This window comes from Dermochelys coriacea, chromosome 4 (genome assembly GCF_009764565.3).
Source record: "Dermochelys coriacea isolate rDerCor1 chromosome 4, rDerCor1.pri.v4, whole genome shotgun sequence".
NCBI classification, from domain to species: domain Eukaryota; kingdom Metazoa; phylum Chordata; order Testudines; family Dermochelyidae; genus Dermochelys; species Dermochelys coriacea.
Window position 1 is genome coordinate 48,351,203 of NC_050071.1, and position 20,256 is coordinate 48,371,458.

Below are 20,256 nucleotides of genomic sequence, written 5' to 3' on the forward strand. Positions count from 1 at the left end.
TGTGGACTGTTTGGACTCTTTCTTCCTACTCCTGCGGCACATGGGCCCTCTCAGCAAGAGGTTCACACAACAGTCACTTTTAACAAAAATATACTATATATTTAGTTTAGCTTTTACCTTAGAAAATGACTTTAAAGTGTTTGAAAGTGCTACTTTGTAGCTTAGTAATTAAGTGATGAGGAGGCCATTTACACCATTCACTTTTTCTACTTTAGTCCCCATCCTACCCCAAACTCACTCTCTTCACCGCCATCCCCCTATCTTTTTCCAGTAAATAATTTGTAAAGAATAAAATTTGAGAAACTAAGAATATTTTATTTTTATAGATTAATAGACTCCAAGTCCTGAAGTGACCTCTGTAGTGTTCTAGTATGATCTCCTGTATGATACAAGCCACAGAGCTTCCTCAAAATAATTTCTATAGAATGTCTTTTTTGGGGCGGGGGGATCCAATCTTGATTTAAAAAATTGTCAGTGACGGAGAATCCATCATGACTCTTAGTAAATTGTGCTAATAGCTAATTACACTTACTGTGAAAAATGTACAACTTATTTCCAGTTTGTTTATTAGTGCCATAAGTACACTAAAGCCATTCTTCTGTACTTTATCTCATGAAAATAAAGGTATGCTGTAGGAGCATAGAAACATAAGAACAGCCATACTTCATACCAATGGTCCATCTAGCCCACTATCCTGTCTTCTGACAGTGGCCACTGTCAGATGCTTAAGACGGAATGAACAGAACAGGACAGTTTTATATGATCCATCTCATGTTGTTCAGTCCCATTTTCTGGCAGTCGGAAGTTTAGGACACCCAGAATAGGGGGCTGTGTCCCTAACCATCTTGCCTAATATCCATTGATGGCCTATTCTCCATTAACTTATCTAATTCTTTTTTGGACATAGTTATACTTTTGGCCTTCACAATATTCCCTGGCAACAAGTCCCACAGGTTGACTGTGTTGTGAGTCCTTTTGTTTGTTTTAATCCTGCTTCCTTTAGTTTCATTGGGTGACCCCTTGTCCTCTTCTTTGGTGAATAGAAAGTATTATTTACCCTATTCTCTTTCCCAACATCATTCATGATTTTATAGACCGCTATCATAGAATCATAGAATATCAGGGTTGGACCTCAAGAGGTCATCTAGTGCAACCCCCTGCTCAAAGCAGGACCAATCCCCAACTAAATCATCCCAGCCAGGGCTTTGTCAAGCCTGACCTTAAAAACTTCTAAGGAAGGAAATTCCACCACCTCCCTAGGTAAAGCATTCCAGTGTTTCACCACCCTCCCAGGAAAAAGTTTTTCTTAATATCCAACCTAAACCTCCCCCACTGCAACTTGAGACCATTACTCCTTGTTCTGTCATCTGCTTCCACTGAGAACAGTCTAGATCAATTCTCTTTGGAAACCCCTTTCAGGTAGTTGAAAGCAGCAATCAAATCCCCCTTCATTCTTCTCTTCCGCAGACTAAACAATCCCAGTTCCCGCCGCCTCTCCTCATAAGTCATGTGTTCCAGTCCCCTAATCATTTTGTTGCCCTCCGCTGGACTCTTTCCAATTTCTCCACATCCTTCTTGTAGTGTGGGGCCCAAAACTGGACACGGTACTCCAGATGAGGCCTCACCAATATCGAATAGAGGGGAACGATCACGTCCCTCGATCTGCTGGCAATGCCCATACTTATACATCTCAAAATGGCATTGGCCTTCTTGGCAACAAAGGCACACTGTTGACTCATATCCAGCTTCTCGTCCACTGTAATCCTAGGTCCTTTTCTGCAGAACTGCTGTCGAGCCATTCGATCCTTAGTCTGTAGCGGTGCATGGGATTCTTCCATCCTAAGTGCAGGACTTTGCACTTGTCCTTGTTGAACCTCATCAGATTTCTTTTGGCCCAATCCTCTAATTTGTCTAGGTCTCACTGGATCCTATCCCTACCCTCCAGTGTATCTACCTCTCCTCCCAGTTTAGTGTCATCTGCAAACTTGCTGAGGGTGCAATCCACACCATCCTCCAGATCATTTATGAAGATATTGAACAAAACCGGCCCGAAGACCAACCCTTGGGGCACTCCACTTGATACCGCCTGCCAACTAGACATGGAGACATTGATCACTACTTGTTGAGCCCAACAATCTAGCCAACTTTCTATCCACCTTATAGTCCATTCATCCAGCCCATACTTCTTTAACTTGCTGGCAAGAATACTGTGGGAGACTGTGTCAAAAGCTTTGCTAAAGTCAAGGAACAACACGTCCACTGTCATCCACAGAGCCAGTTATCTCGTCATAGAAGGCAATTAGATTAGTCAGGCATGACTTGCCCTTGGTGATTCCATGCTGACTGTTTCTGATCACTTTTCTCTTCTCTAAGTGCTTCAGAACTGATTCCTTGAGGACCTCCATGATTTTTCCAGGGACTGAGGTGAGGCTGAGTGGCCTGTAGTTCCCAGGATCCTCTTTCTTCCCTTTTTTAAAGATGGGCACTACATTAGTCTTTTTCCAGTCGTCCGGGACTTCCCCCGATCGCCATGAGTTTTCAAAGATAATGGCCAATGGCTCTGCAATCACATCTGCCAAATCCTTTAGCACTCTCGGATGCAGCGCATCCGGCCCCATGGACTTGTGCTCGTTCAGCTTTTCTAAATAGTCCCGAACCACTTCTTTCTCCACAGAGGGCTGGTCACCTCCTCCCCATGCTGTGCTGCCCAGTGCAGTAGTCTGGGAGCTGACCTTGTTTGTGAAGACAGAGGTAAAAAAAGCATATCATGTGGCCCCTCGGTCATCTCTTTTCCAAGCTGAATAGTCATTTTTTTAATCTGACCTCATACGGAAGCTACCTTTTCCATTTCTAATATATCACTTTTGAGATGGTGCAACCAGAACCGCATGCAGCATTCAAAGTGTTGTACCATTCATACAATGTATTTGTATGAGGTGTAGTGGTTCCAATCATTGTTGCTGCTTCAGTGTTACTTTATATTGTTTTGACCTGGGCAAAACCTAGATAAATAGATTGAGTTAAAACATCTTCAAGCCGGTGTGTGAATACACCCTTCATTTAAGATAGTTGTAAGAGATAGTTAAGGAAATACACCTAAAATGTCTTATAAGCCTTATAAAGTCTGCCCAGAAACTAGCAAATGGGTGGAGGGTTTGACTGGGTATTGTTAGCAGATGTTTTGCTGTGGGTGTGTGAAAGAACACACAGAATCTGAGGACAGACAAAAACAGAGAGAGAGAGGCAGAGGCAAAAGAACCAGAAATCCTAGCACTTGCCTGTGAGTATAGTGTGACCATGGAAAAATCCAGAGAGGTTTAGGTCTGTTGGCTAAAATGTCTTGGGACTGCCAACTGTGTCTACACAGCACACTTTACAATGGTGTGGCTGTGCCACTGCAGCCATGCCATTGTAAGCTGTGCTGTGTGGCCATACTTTATAGGTGGGAGAGAACTCTCCTGGTGACAAAATAAAACCATCTCCAACAAGGGGCGGTAGTTTCATCGAGCATGTCTTCCGCCGACAAAGCACTGTCCACACTGGCACTTTTCCTCACTAAAACTTTTGTCATTCAGGGGGTGTTTTTTTCACACGATTGAGCAACAAAAGTTTTAGCGACAAAAGTGCCAGTATAGACATAGCCTAAGAAACTGCTCATTTTGTTGATAGATTCCAAGCCCAGAAAGGATGATTGTGATAATTTAGTTTGACCTCCTGAATAGCAGAGGCCATAGTCCTTCCCCAAAATAATCCCTCAAGTCTATCTTTACAGGGGGGAAATACAAACTTGATTGAAAAATTGTGAGGGATGCAGAATCCACCATGATCTTTGGTAAATTGTTCCAATGATTAATTACTCTCACCATTAAAAAAATATGCCTTACTTCCACTCTGAATGTGTCTAACTTCAATCATCATCCATTGGATTGTGTTATACCTTTCTCTTCTAAATTGAAGAGCCCATCATTAAATATTTATTTCCCATGTAGGTACTTATAGACTGTAATCAAGTCACCCCTTAACCTTCTCTCTGTTAAACTAAATAGATAGACTCAAAGATTTAATATAAGGCATGTTTTCTAATCTTTTAATCATTCTCATAGCTCTTCTCTGAACCCTTTCCAGTTTATCAACATCCTTCTTGAATTGTGGGTACGACAACTGGACACAACATTCCAGCAGCAGTCACACCACTGTCAAATACAGAGGTCAAATTACTTCTCTACTCCTATTCAAGATTGCCTTGTTTAAGCATCCCAGGATCTCATTCGCTCTTTTGACCACCAGTCACACTCTGAGCTAAACTTCAGCTGATTACCCACCAGGACTCCAAAAACTTTTTCTTGTTCTTTGTTCCTTCATTCAGAGACATAAGATTTTATACATTCTTTGTAAAACAAAATTGATTAAAAGATATATCTGCCTATCATCATTTCTACTTCCAACATCCCCAGAGTCCCAAGTATGACTAGCTGCTCTGGCTGAAAAGGGGAAACAATATCTTTCTGCCAAGAGTTGCTGAATGTCGCTTAGTACCTAATGTACAAAAAAGTGTCACAGATGAAAACTGCCAGTGGAGAAAAGCTCAAACAATACTTCAACTTTGACCAAAAAGGGTTTTTTCTTGTTTTAAAAAATAGTAATACAGGACAAGCACTAGTAAAACAAAGAGAAATTATGTTACATGTTGATTTTTAAAAGGAGGTTTTAAGTTTAGATTTTAAAGAGCTTCATGATGCTTATTAGGAAGAGAATTCAATATAATTGGGCAAGTGAACATTGTGAGGAATACAAATAAATCAGAAGAGGAAATAATGTGAAGGAAGAAATTGCCCTAAAGAAAGGTTATTCTGAGATCCCTTCAATTAAAAAAAACTATAAAAACATACGAGTTACCATACACAAACAGACCAATGTTCATCAACTTCAGTATCCAATCTCTTATAGTGATTCCAATTACAGCAGAGCAAGGTATAAACCCATCCACTTTTCATTCACCACTCCACGGTAAATCTAGGTTTGTAATAACAATATATCAGAATATCCACACTTCTGCTGGTAATCAGTTAAGCCACATGAAGCATGAAGATTAACAGACCTTGTAAATTATCCTAGCTAGTGTAAAAATTAGTTTACAAGGGATAAAAGCACCTGATGAGTTGACTAAACTGAGTGCAAGTTTTAGACAAATTATCATTAGACTATCAGAATGGAAACCTTATTATATTTGATAACTGGTGCCAGAACTTATCTTTGTTTTGTAGTAAGAGTAGAGAAAGTTAGGGGTTTTTTTGGTTGCTTGGTTGGTTGGTTGGTTGGTTGGTTGGTTGGTTGGTTGGTTGGGTTTTTTTACTAAAAAGAGTTCATAATTAAAATAGCATTTTGAGAACAATGTGTGGATTGAAGCAACAGCCAGCATTGCCATAGATAAGGGCTAGTGATGAGGGAATGGGATGAATAAATGTAGCACAAGGGATGAGAAATGTAGCTCTTCATTTTTTAAGAGGAAATTGAGATACAAATTATCTTGAAATAAATAATGTTTGTTTGTTTCTGCTTGATTTCAAACCTAATTTACACACTTCATCACCACATGACCGAATTTCAAAATGTAAGACTATATCTTTCCACATGCATATATATCTTACCATTCTAGATAACCTGCTTTTTTGAGCATTCAATACATGCTCAATGTATAATGTAATGTTTAGCCCATGATTAATATGCTTTTATTCATTGTAATGTACATTTATGTAATCAATAGTAAAAAGTACATGCGCTTAACAAAATATGTACATCTTGAAATATGAGTTATAACCCTGGGTCAGCAAAGCATATAAGAACCTGTTTAACCTCAAATATATGCTTAAGTCCCTTCCTATTCAGTCAACTAGTTAAGTATCATTGAAGTCTACAGGTGCTATATTAAATTTAGGTTTAGAACTATTCACAGAGGTCAAACTGATAGCAAAGGATCTACCTTTATAAACTTAATAAATCATAACTTGGTTTGCCACTTAGCACCAACTGAATATTTTCATTCCGCATATTGGCATAAAATAAGTTGTAACATATTTCATCTATCAGTAACCAAGGAATATCTTGAAAGTATTCTTTTATTTCTGTCAAAATGAATCTCCCTTGTAATATCTCAGAAGATGAGATAATCAGTTCATGAATATGTCAATTGTTATTGTTTTCAGTCTTACCAGCATTCATTGACTACTTAAGGTATAACAGTAATTGCATCCCATGTCAATGTCTAAAAAAATATTTTCAACAGCTTTTTCTTATTTTTTCTTTCATTTTCTATTTTTTTACTAGTTTTCCATTTGCTTATAATGCAACATTTATTTACTATTCATGACCTAAAAATGAAACAGGGGAGAAAAAATTCCCTGCTTCTGATTTCTGTTTATATTTTCAATTGCCATGTGCAGTTTTTGACAACCATCTGTTTAGATTAGACTTCACTTCTTTCTCCCATTCGCTCTTGTCATAAGAAAATATTGACAGAAACAATTTTTGCAGGGAAAATGGAAAGTTAATAGATAAGTTGAAGCTCTACATGTTGTTTTCATTAAAGTTCTGATGCATTCCCACAACTTTTGTTGTGTGTAGATAGATAGATAGATAGATATAATTTTGAAGTGTGAAAAATTAAAAAGCTAAAGCTGCAGCCTTTATACCTCAAGAGTTCTGATAGGGTTTCAGGCCATATCTAATATTTATATTTTATTAGTTACTATAGAGCTTGTCAGATATTAAGTAGAATTGAGGTTAAATATCCCCTTGACTTAATATAATGTAATTAATTAGCATGCAGTTAACTGTGTCAAAGGCAGCATTACTTTCTCCCAGTCTCTCTGTTAGGAATTTTTCTTTGTGTCTGGGGTAAGCACCATGTTTTACAGCAGAGAAATGCATCTACATCACTTCAGTTACATCAGTGTAACTACAGCCGTGAAAAAATCCCTAACAAACATATTTGATCATTAAACTTTTTATATATTATTGTTTCCTCCCCCTCCTTTTCTTTTTCAAATGGCCTCAGCATTCAAGGTAGAAAGCTAGAGTATTATGCCTTATCACAAGTAAGGAGTAACTAAAGATATCCCAGTTTAAAAACTCTCCCCTCTTTAAACACTTACTAATAACTTATTCCAAGTTGTTTGGAATGTTTTATGGATATTCCTTCTTTTCTTCAATGTCTACCTTAGAAATGAGGTATGATTTCTAAGAAATCAGAAATTTCTTAGAAATGAGAAGATACCATAGGCTTAGCAGCCTATGTGTGTCAATGATGCTCACCTGTGTACCTCACTCTCAACCGCTGCTACTACTGTCACTACTAAAATGTCAACATGCCCACAAGAAATTATCTCTTGGATTAACAGATGACTCCGTCTTGAACCCAGGAAAGGCCAAAGTAATTGGAAGGAAGGGGAAATGCAGCTACTATTCATCAAAATGGTGGGAAGCCTCGAGGTCCTGTTTGACTTCTTGCTAAAATTCGCATCACTTTCTGAAATTGCTGTCTTTCAGTTTCCTAGGAAACATTGTCCCTTTCTCCCAGATGAAATCCTGGCCATGGTAATCTATATATTTGTCACCACCAGGCAGGATTTCTGTTGTTTATTGTATCTGAAACTGAACGTGAAGATGCACAGGCTCCAGCTGGTGCAGAATTCAGCTGCCTGCCTTCTGCATGTCTCAGGTCACTGTGAGCACAACATATGTGCTTACTTAACTCCACTGGCTCCGAGTCAGCTTCTGTTGCCAATTTAAGACCAGGGTCCTAATTTTCAAAGCAATTAATGGATCAAGCCCTTGCTACATCAAAGACTGGATGTTGATTTATGAACAACCACAACAGATGTATTCTGCTGTGATAACATTGGAAGCATGTAAGAGCCGAGGACAAGGTCTGTTGAGGGGATCTGGCTGTGAAACAATCTTCTTGAAGAAAGCAGGTGAATCCAGAGTCTGACCATCTTTAGGAAATATTGCAAGGCCCCCAGTTTTGAGAAAAACCTTTCTACTATAAGTGACACAATCTGAACCCCCTTTTATTCCCAATCCCCTACCATATTCCTCCCACAAAATACACACACCTACAAACCTTGCTCCACACAGAGTTTTGACCCCCCCACCCCAAAAAAGGAAGTGCCTGAGACTCCATGAAGTCTGCTAGGGACCTCACTGTTGCTATTGATTTTACATGGAAGGCACTCAACACTACAGTAATGCCCAGCAGCATAAAACCTTAAGATAGAAGTTCTTGATAAATGTGGAAGGAGAAATCCATGGAAAAACTTTATATTTATAATTTACATCTTAAAATTTGAAAATGGGTCCCAATTGTGAATGCTGGGATTTTTTTAATCTGATTTATAACACATATATAGCACTGGGATTTCATATATAATCAGTTATTTTACACATCAAAAACTTATGCTGTCAGCAGTGTCAATTCTGGTCAAATTAAATTAGTATTTGTCTAATGATATAGGGTACTCCTATATCCCAAATGAATTAAATGAAACATCAGTCTCCAGATCTCTAGTACACATCCTTCTAATTATAAAAGTTTCCAAAGCTCTTTGGAAAGCCCTAGAATGATATGACAAATTAATTGTCATGGTGGAGATAAACAATTATAGAATCAATGTTAGATGAAAAGTAATGGTTATCTACCACTCCTACAATACCTGCTGTAGAAAAAGAATAACTTAAAGATTTTCCAGATGGTTAGAAAATATAATAGAAAAGAAGCAAAAGATGTAGAAAAATTGTTTTAAGTAGATATTTAAATGTTGTAGGGATTTAAAATCAAACAAATTATACCTGTGGGTGAAGTGTTGACTCCACTGAAATCAGTGTCAAAGGTCCCCTCAATTTCAGTAAGACCAGGATTTTACCCTGTATGTCTAGCATCAGTATACCATGTTTCAGGGCATAGCAAAATTAATATTAGACAAACAACATAAATGGATAAGTCATGTATTTAAGGCACAGACCTGCTTTGTGTACTGTGGAATCACACCACACCAGAGAGAGTTTAGGGACAGATTATACCTCATAGAATCACAATTATTCTCTGACACATGAAAGGTGCAAGAATGATGTGGAATGTGCTCCATCCAACAGAAGAGTACTTGTACTCCCTGAGTACTTGTAATGTCCACCCTTGAAAGCCTACAGAAATGCTCCCCACACACCTTAATGGGTGGGGGAACTTGATGGGGTTGAAGACAAAGGAGGACTATTCCATCTGGGAGGACAGTGTCTCTCGCTGAGGGAAACCAGATAGCTTCTCCCTCCATGAGAATCTCTGGCACCCATTGGCAAGCTGGTGAAGAGGGGTGCTGATTGGCCAGTATTGTCCAGCTCCCAGAATTCAACCTGGGGTAGAGGTCATGTGGGTCCTCTTTTAGAACCATTCCAGCAGCCCTACCATACCCACCCCAAACCAAGAATGGGAAACCAACCTGACAGATGCTGTGGGTCTAGTCGATCATCCTTTTGGGTTCAGGAAGGAATTTTTTCTCCCATGGGCCAATTGGCAGAGGAACCACGGAGGTTTTTGCCTTCCTTGGACCATCTTCAACCGCCAGTGGGTTAATGAATCTAGTACCTCACTGAGATAGTTGGGTTGAGCTGTTAATTTTTTATAATTGGTGGCCAGTTTCCAGTGTGGTTAAAAGGATGAACAGTTCCCAGAGGTAAAAGACCTGGGATTTGGTGATGGGTCCTGGGCTCATGGGATAGGTCAGACCTTGTGGTCCTCACAGGCAGAGATCCCCATCCTTCTTCACCTTCTGTCCCCCTCAGTGGGAAGGAGCTAGGATTCAGAGAGAGCTGAGTCCTGGTAAGTAGGCTGAGGACAGCCTACCCCAAGTGATAGGTCATATGGTAAGGAGCCCTGAAACCTCCACACTGGAACCAATTAAAAGCTTGATATAGGAAAGCGGGGTAGTGGACAGGTAGTGCCCCTGCCCTGTACTCGAGTTTAATAAAAGTGGCAGCCTGCCACGTAATTCCATACGTGTGTCTGTCCTCATTTCACCCCTGCATCTACATCAAGGGTCTCTTGCCCTCCAGCTGATAAGTAATACCATTAATAACCAATAGTATAACCAATTCTAATACCAACCAAGTTTCATCTTAGAGGGATAGGAAAATTAAGAGACATTTGTTGTTAATTTAAGAGTACTAAACAAGCAGAAATTCCAGATATAGCACTTTATGACTTACCCTCGTCTCTAGGGCTCCTAACCCCATGTCAAAATGAAAGAATCCCTTTAAACAATTCAAAATAAATAAAAAATTTATCTTAGGCCACAGTAGGCCCCTTATTTCCTTATCCAGTAATTTGTGGTGGCCTGTTGGAGACTGGGGATTGGGACATTCCTGAACATGCAAATCACAGTGTTAAATACTGATAAGTGAAGCTCTTCTCAGGCACAGTAACTATAAAGAGCTGAATAAAACAGAAGGCTTCTAAGAACTGAATAAAATTAACCTCTTATGCCTAAATAACATAATTTTACAGAGGGCCAATGAATGTTATTGCTTTCCAAGAGATCAGAGGAAGCCCCAGGCTGTACTTCCAGACAGTATACAACAGGAGAAAAATAACAATTTCATAAATATGTGTAGATTATTAGGGATTACAATTTGATATTTTTTATATTCTGACTGTTTTCCACTTAGCCAGCAGACAATGAAATTTAGTTCTGCATAAAAACATAACAGAACTAATAAAATGTGTTATACAGTGAGGCTGGCATTGCCCTTGTGGCACAGAATTTATTCTACATTGTTGTAGTACAATAGTTTATTCAAATTATGAACCACCAATACCTCCTCCCACACTTAAGCAAACTAGTTGGGTCAGCTTTTGTACTTCTACTTTGATTATGTGAAAAGCCCTGAAGAAAGATTTAGTATTTACTAAAATATGTACCACTATAACTTTTATTTTATGATCTATTGGGAGGTTACATATTTGAATGTTTAATTTACAGAAATGGTCTAAAAAGCGTTGAAGCAAAGGAGCCACCTATTCAAATGTACCCTGAGTCAAAATATTAGTTCTCTTTAACCGGTTTTCCATAGTTTTGTCTTAAACAATTAAAAGTGTTAGTAAGTAACTTATGTTATTGAACATTTATTGTTGATTTAAATGTTTTGGATGTGGCTATCCCCATCTATCAAGATCTATGTTTGATTACCAAATGCTTAAGAACTCTCAGTACAATTGTTACTATCTGAAAAATTATTACTCATCACAGCCATGACCACAATGGATAATAAATGCACAGGCTTAATTGTTCTCCTTGGGGTCAGATATGGCTTCATGTGTCAGAACTGTGGTGGAAGGGGAATGGGAGGAGCATTATTTGAGTAGGAACGCTGGGGGCAGCAGAGAAACAAGCATAATTCCTTAGCGCACTGGAAACAGTTTGCTTAGGAGTGGCAACTTCTGCACCTGTTTTACAGTTATGCTATGCACTCCCTCTCTAAGAAAAAAAATCTTGGGCTGTAGAGAAAGACCAGAGCTCCTTGTCCTATTTATCATTGTGTGTCTTTACTACACATGCCCAACTGTCTATGTTAGCATTATATTCCCTTCTTTGTCTATTGCAAATATACCCCTATTCTGATAAATTGTTATGTGTATTGTACATGTGTGTGGCATTATTTTGACTACTATGTGACTTATCAGCCACAGGCCTTTAAGAAGGAACTAAGATTCTGAGAGATGTGCTGACCAGGCTGGGCCAGAGAGAGAGAGGGCACTCAGATGACATCATACCTCCGTCGACTCTCTCAGTCCTGAACAGTACATGGGATGTGAATTTTTGCTTCCTGGTGTCCCCCACTTCCTTCTCTACCTTAAATTGTCTCTTTCCTAGCTCTCTCTTTTTTGCCTTCTGTTTAATAAGAGTCTGGCTTAGTCAGTAGAGCCACAATATTTTTCAAAACTTCTGTGAGCCCATGCAGCTCAAAGCAATGACCTAAACATCCCGATGCTGGTACAACTTTGCCTTGTCTCAGACTGCCTGATTAGGCTGTGTGTTGTATCTGTGTTTCTTCTGCAGTGAGAATACAAACAAAGATCAGTGTGAGAGACAGAAGCTACATTTTCTAACTTTGCTGTTCTTTTCTTTCCTTCCCCCCACCCCCGCCCCCCAGTGTGGTTTTTTTTTTTGCCCTCTAGGAAATGGGATTGGACTTTAACAACAGCAGCAACAAGAGCAGCTCCAGACCTTCTCAACTAACTTCTCTTTCCTACCAAAAACGAATTATTACCCTCTTTAACACCATCTAACAGACTGTCAAACAAGGGTTTATTCCTTATAACGGCTATGTCTACCCTGAACACTTTGGGTAGCAGCACATAGGTATGCATAATTACAACTCGCTTTGAAAAGCAGGCTGCATTGATACTGTGAAGTGTAACTACTCACATCCGTGAAAGGTTCTGGCAGGGGAGAGGTAGCAGGGAAAATCTCAGACAGCTCCCTACGGCAGGGAAAGGATCCATTAGCAGGGAATTTCAAAGCCTTTCCCCTCTGCTTTCACCATTAGAGCCTTTTCCAGATGCCAGAACGTTTCCCTAAGGCAGAGAAAGGCTCCAGGTGTGAGGAGTCAGTGGGACACTACACTACTAAAAATAGCAGCATAAATAAGAGAAAAGAAGTACTTGTGGCACCTTAGAGACTAACAAATTTGTACTGTACTGTCAACTTCATGAAAAAACTCGCACAGATACAGACAGACATCATCTTCCTCTCCAAATGCAAACAGATGGACATCATACCGAAAGGACTGAAGGTAATTTTTTAAATTTGTTAGTCTCTAAGGTGCCACAAGTACTTCTTTTCTTTTTGCGAATACAGACTAACACGGCTGCTACTCTGAAACCTGTGATAAATAAGAGAGGCACCGCTTAAGAATATAGAGAGTATGTAGGTATATAGTATGAAAGTTCAGGAGTGTCTTTATTCACCTAAGCAGTGCCTCACTGTCTACACAGCTATTTATACACTTGGTAGGGGGCATGCACTATATGTACTGTACATGTTGCTGTAAGGACTGTGCAGTGTAGATTAACTCAAATGCTCTACAGCTAAAGGAAAAGAGAATAAGGGATATTGTCAAAATTAAAACCATATTTAATTCTTTACATTTCCTTCATCTTTAGTGAAATATTTAAAATATTTAAAATATTGTTAGTGGCATGTTTTCCAAGGGACTAAGCAGGCTGAAGTGTCTGTACTCAAAATCCAGAACCATGCTTAGCTCTTTAGTGTGGTACAGTGAGAGGGTCATGTTAGCACTCTTGATTCTCTTGGCCCATTTATTCCATCAAAATTAACAGAAATTATGACTATTTAAATACATTTCATGAAATATATTAATTTTAATAGAATAATAGTGCAAAAATTGAAAATATTTGTTTATACTTTGTATGATTGTTTTAGAAGTTTAATGTTTTAGAAGTATAGATGCTAGCAATTTTTATATTTTCAATTATCCTTGGATATAGTTCATCTTTCAAAATAACCATTTTTAACATATATATCTGTATAAATCTGTCAAAAATATATAGCTTGAAAATCTAAATGTTAGACTGCATCCAAAAATATGTTAATACAACATTAAGGTTGAGATTTTAATTGCACGAGCTTAAGAAATTCAGCAGCCATAACCTTTCCCTTTTGACCTTATACATTATAACAAGTCCTCTCCTTACATGATCTCATATACAGTAATAACAAAATACTATCTAATCTATGTGTATCTAACATATGAAGTAAAGTAGTTTAATCATTATTAATGATTTACACAACTTTACTGGAAAAGCAGAATTAAAATTAGTTTAAGGATATGGTATAAGTTACTACATATGGGCATCTCTAATATGGTTACAGAAAAGGGCAGATCATTTATATTGTGTACTATATCTGTGTGTTAACATGTTACATTGAACAGCATTGTGAGACCAAATAATGAGAGTTTTTAAAAATGCATTTTCATATTAGGGCTAAATAAAGATTGTGTTGTTACTTAATGTAGTATTAGAAGATGTGCACAACTGGTCAATATTTCAACAAAGAAAATTATTTCCATTCCAAGGAATTTACTTAGGCCCCTATTCAGCAAGGTACTTAAGCATATTCGTTTTCCCATTTACTTCAACAGGATTACTTATGCACAAAGCTATTCTCACTTAATTGGCCTCAGGACACTAATGGGCATAGAAGAATGTACACTCCATTACAATATGAACAAGTGCTATATAGGTAATAACAAAATGAGTAAGTAGAACTTGTCAAAAAGTTTTGAAATTTCATTTTTGAAAATTTATTTTTTTCCCTGACTTTCACCTGCCTTAAAGAGGGACTCCAATGCATGGCAAATGTAGCTAGCAGACTTCCCAAAATAAGTGCGGTTGTTTCTGAAGGAGAGAGATTGGCAATACTAGAATTTAGTTAAGAGTCTCTTGTGTGAGTATGGAGTTGTATGACTGAAAATACAAGGATGCAAGCTTCTGAAGGAGATGAAGAGAGCTGACAGAAGCACATATCAGTTTGATATTGAATTAGTTCCTCTGATTCCTAGTATGCTACCCTACCTCTTTTTTTATTCTGGTCATACATGCTATAAATCAGGTTTCTTATTCAATATATTCTCATTGAATGTTGATTCAAGCTAAGATATAAAAATGCAAGGTAGCATAACAAATATAAGACAATCTTTCAAGTTCCCTGCCTGGTGATCTCCTACTGACTTCAGTGAAATTGTTATTGCTATTATTATTGACCATTAGAAATTACGATTGCCGTCCTCTGGTGCAATTAAGAATTTGAAGTGATTCTCTGTAAAACAAATGTAGATATTGCTGATGCTACCTAATGCTGAGAATGGTGCTAGTGGTGGTGATGTGGGTGGGGGGTCACTTTTACTGATTTGAATGCTAACAAAGAAGAGTATAATAAGGAAAATAATTAATAGGATGTTTTCCCCCTAGCATCTGTGTGATTTACTGATTGGTTTATTAATATTAACTTTGTTATCAACAGCATGGAAAGGGAATGAGGGGATGAGATAATGAAGTTGGATTAAGCACATTAAATGAAGTTTAATACAGAATGAATCTTTGTGTTTGGATTACTTAATAGTTTTGGGGGCTGCTTATGTCTATTTCTAGAAGGGACTGATAGTTATCCTGTGTCTAATGCTCTTGAGAGAAATTAAAGAGTAACTAGTCTGAGATTTCATACATTTGGACGGTTTGTATTGTGTGCTTTTTAAATGCAAATCTTGGACTAGTTCCCACTTGAGACAAGTGCTATTCAGATATTTTGTTCCCATACATATAATGCCCTAATCAGCTATACATATATTCATAGTTTCCAACACCAGACGGGATCATTGTAATCATCTAGTCTGACCTGCTGTATAACACAGGTCATAGTACTTCCCCAAAATAATTCCTAGAGCATATATATTTGTTTTAATATTGTGTTATACCTTTCTCTGCTAGAAGACCCCATTATCAAATGTTAGTCCCCATGTAGATATTTAGACTGTAATCAAATTGCCTCTTAATATTCTCTTTGTTAAACTAAATAGATTGAGCTCCTTGAGTCCCTCTCTATGAGGTATATTTTCTAATCCTTTAGTTATTCTTGTAACTCTTGTCTGAACCTTCTCCAATTTATCAGTATTCTTCTTCATTTGTGAAAACTGGACATAGTATTCCAGCAACAGTCATACCAGTGCCAAATACAGATGTAAAATAAACTGTATTCCTTACTGAGATTCCCCTGTTTATGCAGGCAAGGATCTCATTAGCTCTTCTGGCCACATTGTTGCATTGGGAGACCATGTTCACACACACACACACACATAGAGACACACACACACACTATTGCTGCCTTCACTTCTCCATTAAACCAGGTCAGTGTTTTAACCAATAGTTGCTTCTTCAAATATAGGATTGTGACTTTTGAGACATTTAGTAAAGCGTTCTTAATTATCATTAAAATTTTTCTTCTTAAATTCTTCCTTGCAACAGATTTGACTCATAGTTGTTTTCAGGTTTATAAAAATGGCCCTTTTAAAGCAACAAGCGTATATATTACTGGTCTTGAGAGAATTATTAATCTGTTTACACATTATAAAAATGATCAAGTCACAATCACTTGTACCTAAGCTATTAATTTTAGTTCCTCTTTATCTGTCAAGACAAAGTCCAATATAGATTTCCCCCATGTTGGATGCAACACTTTGCGTTATGAAATTGTCATATATACTGTTTAGAAACTCCAAGAATGCTTTATTACTGGGTATGAAACCTCCATCATGTATCACTCAAAATTAAATCCCCCCTTATCACACAGCTTTTTCCCCCTACTCATTAGAGATAAGTCATCCTGTTCTCTAATGTGTTTTGGTGAGCTGTAGAAAACACCAACTGGTGCCCCACCTTGTGCTTTATCTGTTAGGACTTTGAACCATAAGCATTCAAGATCATTTTCTTTTGAACAGAATATGATCCCAGATAGAAAATTAAGGGTGGGATTTTCAAAAACACTTAGTATTGGGATAAACTGTTCCCATTGAAGGCAATGGTACAACATCCATTGACTTGAATAGGAACATAGTTAGGTCAACATCCAGCACTTATGAAAACAGTGAAGTTTTCATATATAATATTTTATCAACTCTAAACTAAATCACAGTTAATAAAAATAAATCAATTATTTTACACAAAGAAATAAAAACAATTTCCAGAAAATACTTTTATGAAATGCATATTCAGGTTTAAAGAAGCTGGAGAGCTCTAATGGATCAAAGCATAGCATAGCATAGCATAGCATAGCATAGCAAAACCAAGTTGATGAAAGTTGAATACAGCAAAGTTCAAAGTTGGGAAAAGACATTTTTTACAGTGAGTGTAATAAAACATTGGATCATATTACCTGGGCAACAAGCACTGATTTGTGGGATCACATTGGAATGTGGATTTGTGATGATGAGCAGTGGCTACAGAACTTTCAGCTGCAAAAGGCCACATTCCTGGATCTGTGTGCTAAGCTCACCCCAGCTCTCCAGCGCCGGGACATCATAATGAGAGCTCCAATGACAGTGGAGAAAGGAGTGGTAACCACAGTGAGGAAACCCGCAACACCAGATTGCGACTGGTCGGGGGGAATCAATTTGGAGTCAGGAAATCCACTGTGGGGGACATTGTGATGCAAGTGTGCAGGGCCATTAATCGCTTCCTGTGTCACAAGTCTCTGACTGTTGCTAACGTGCAGGACATAATGGACAGATTTGCAGCAATGAGGTTCCCGAACTGTGATGGACCGATAGATGGCGTATATATCCCTATTTTGGCCTTGACACAGAATATATTAATAGAAATGGAAACTTTCCTCCAGTTATGCAAGCACTGGTAGATGACCAGGAATGCTTCACCAACATCGGTGTGGGCTGGTCAATGAAGGTGCATGACGCTCGCATATTTAAGAGCACAGGACTGTTCAAAAAGCTACAAACTGGGACTTTCTTTCCCAATTGGGCAGATTACCATTGGGAATGCTGAAATACTAATAGTGAGCCATGGGGACCCAGTCTACCTCTTACTCCTCTTGCTCTTGAAGCTGTACCAAAGCAATCTTGATAGCACCAAGGAATGGTTTAACTACTGGCTCAGCAGGAGCAGAATGACATCTGAATCTGCTTTTGGTCATTTGAAGGGATTCTGGCATTGTTTACTCAAAGATTGGACCTCAGTAAGAAAAATATCCCGATGGTTATAGCTGCCTTCTGTGCCCTGCATAATATCTGTGAAGCAAAGTGGGGGAAGTTTCTGAAGGGATGGAACGCGGAGGTGGAGCAGCTTTCTGTTGAATCTGAACAGCCAGATACAAGGGCTATTACAAGAGCTCAGCGCTGAGCTATGTAGCTCAGGGAGGTTTTGCAAGAACATTTTATCAGTGACACAGAGTTTTTGTAGTGTACTCTACCTGGCTCTGCTCTTTTGTGGCACAGTAGGAATCATGTTGTGATTGCTCTACATGTGAGAATATAACATTGTCAATGCACCTATTAATTTAGTGTATGAATGATCCTATGTATTGTGTGACATTGTGCAGTAATAGGTAATTGGTTGCTTTCAGAACTCCTGAGCACTCAACAGCATATGTTGTGAACTAATAAAGATGAATTATGTTCCAAATAAAAATTGTATTCTGTAACAAAATCAGGGCAAACAAAAAGTGCAATTTTACAACAAACACAAATATTACAACAAATGTAGTAAACTGAAAGAAAGGAACTTCTGAAGGGAAAAGAACATTCATATCCACTTCAGCTACATACATAACAAGTGTGGCTTTTACAGGTCAGTTTATGTGAATCTGTGATTGCCGTTAATGTCCCTGGGATGGTGTGGTAGGGATAGTACAGTGACCCTTAATGCCACTTGGAATGTGGGTGGGGGAGGGTGGGTAAGGGAAGTTCCACTATGGAGTTCTCAATGGACTGAAGAGGAAGGAAAGCCTGGGATTGTTGAACTTGCTGGTCCACCAAAGACTGCAGCATTTTTATTTGCTGCCTAAGATGCCCATTTTATCTCGGTGCATCTCCCTCTCCTTTTCCTACTGGGACTTTCTGCTTTTGACTCTTTACTTCTCCAGGCTGTCTACAATGTTCATCCTCCAGGCCCTGTGCTCATGTTCGGATGTAGCACTGGCTTTCAGGATCTCATTGAACATGTCATTCTAAGTCCTCTCCTTTCTCCTCCTTATCTAGTTCAGATGTTCCACTGATGTGGAGGGAGAGACCCTGAAGGCCACAATGACAGCAGCAGCAGCATATAAAACACAAACACACAGAGGTACCATTGTAAGTGTATTCACTACAGAAAGCAAAACATAAGATGCTGAACTCACTCCCCTTGCTTCCCCACAGTTTTAAGAATTACTTTCTCACTTCTACTTGGGATTGCTTGTGAATGGTGCAATCATGGCACCAGCCATGGTGAGTATGGACCACTGGAGTTTGGGGAAATGAAGAGGGGATTGCTTGGTTGCATGATTCTAGAACATTAGGCCAATTGTACTGAATACTGGTACAGTTTTTCACAGGTGGTGGTGAATTTAGCCAATATCGCACTCTTAAGGGTAACAAAGGCAGCGAGAATATAGCTGCTGCTGGCATCCCGAAGCCACCAGTGTGACATATTTTTGTTACCAATTTGCCTGAAGCATTACGTGATTAGTTTGAGGCCACAGGATTGTTAAGGGAGGAGATGACATAATACATTAAGTATTTAAATTTCAAAGCTTTATTGATAAAATAATAAAACAATAGCAGAGAGTGCTGGGTACTTTTTACGTTACTTAGAGGAAGGAAGGGTGAAAGTGTTAGTGACCCGAGCCCTAACCCACTTTTATTCTTATACATGCACTACCTGAGGCTGGGCAGGTCTGGGTGTAATGTAAGAAGAAGAGGGGGAAGGGTGGACAGGAGTTTTGTTTTGTGCACACAGGTTGTTTGGGTTGCTGTGATTTTTAAGTTGCTTTAGCTTTTAGGAGGGCTTTAAGTTTTGGGCTTTGGGGGGTGGGGTGCTTTGTTTAGAGACCTTTGCTTTTGGTGCCCTTTGTGCCAGTTTAAATTGGCTTTTTATGGTGTTTTCAGTTTTTTTAAAACATCCTGGCTTTAGGGATGCAAGGTTTGGCTTTTTCTTTTTCTTTTTTTTTTTCTGTTTTCCCGGTGTTTTTAATTTTGGTAGTTTTAGACCTTGTTTTTGTTTTTGTTTTTTTGCTGGCCATGCATGTTATGGGTTGGCTTTGCAGGTTTGTTTAGTTGATTTTTTTTTTCACAGCTGATAGGGGAGTTCAAAATCCACCATTTTTTTGGCGGGCAGCTGAGAGTTAGATGTGTGCTGTGGCCTTGAGCTGGCTGGAGTTAGCGTTCTATTTTTGGGCCTAGAGGGAGCATGGAGTTAACTTGTTTTTTGCTTCTTCTTTTTTGTCCTTTTGCAGTGTGCAAAAGAATTTTTTATTTTACACTTATTTTGATCTACAACTTTGACCCTTTTAAAAATATTTTGCAATGCTTGCAACAGCATTAGCAATGTACAATGCTGATTTGCCTTTTTAGGGGACCCCTTGAGGGAAGGGGCCTTTGGGGTGTGACAGGTTTTTATTTTTGACCCCGAATTAATAT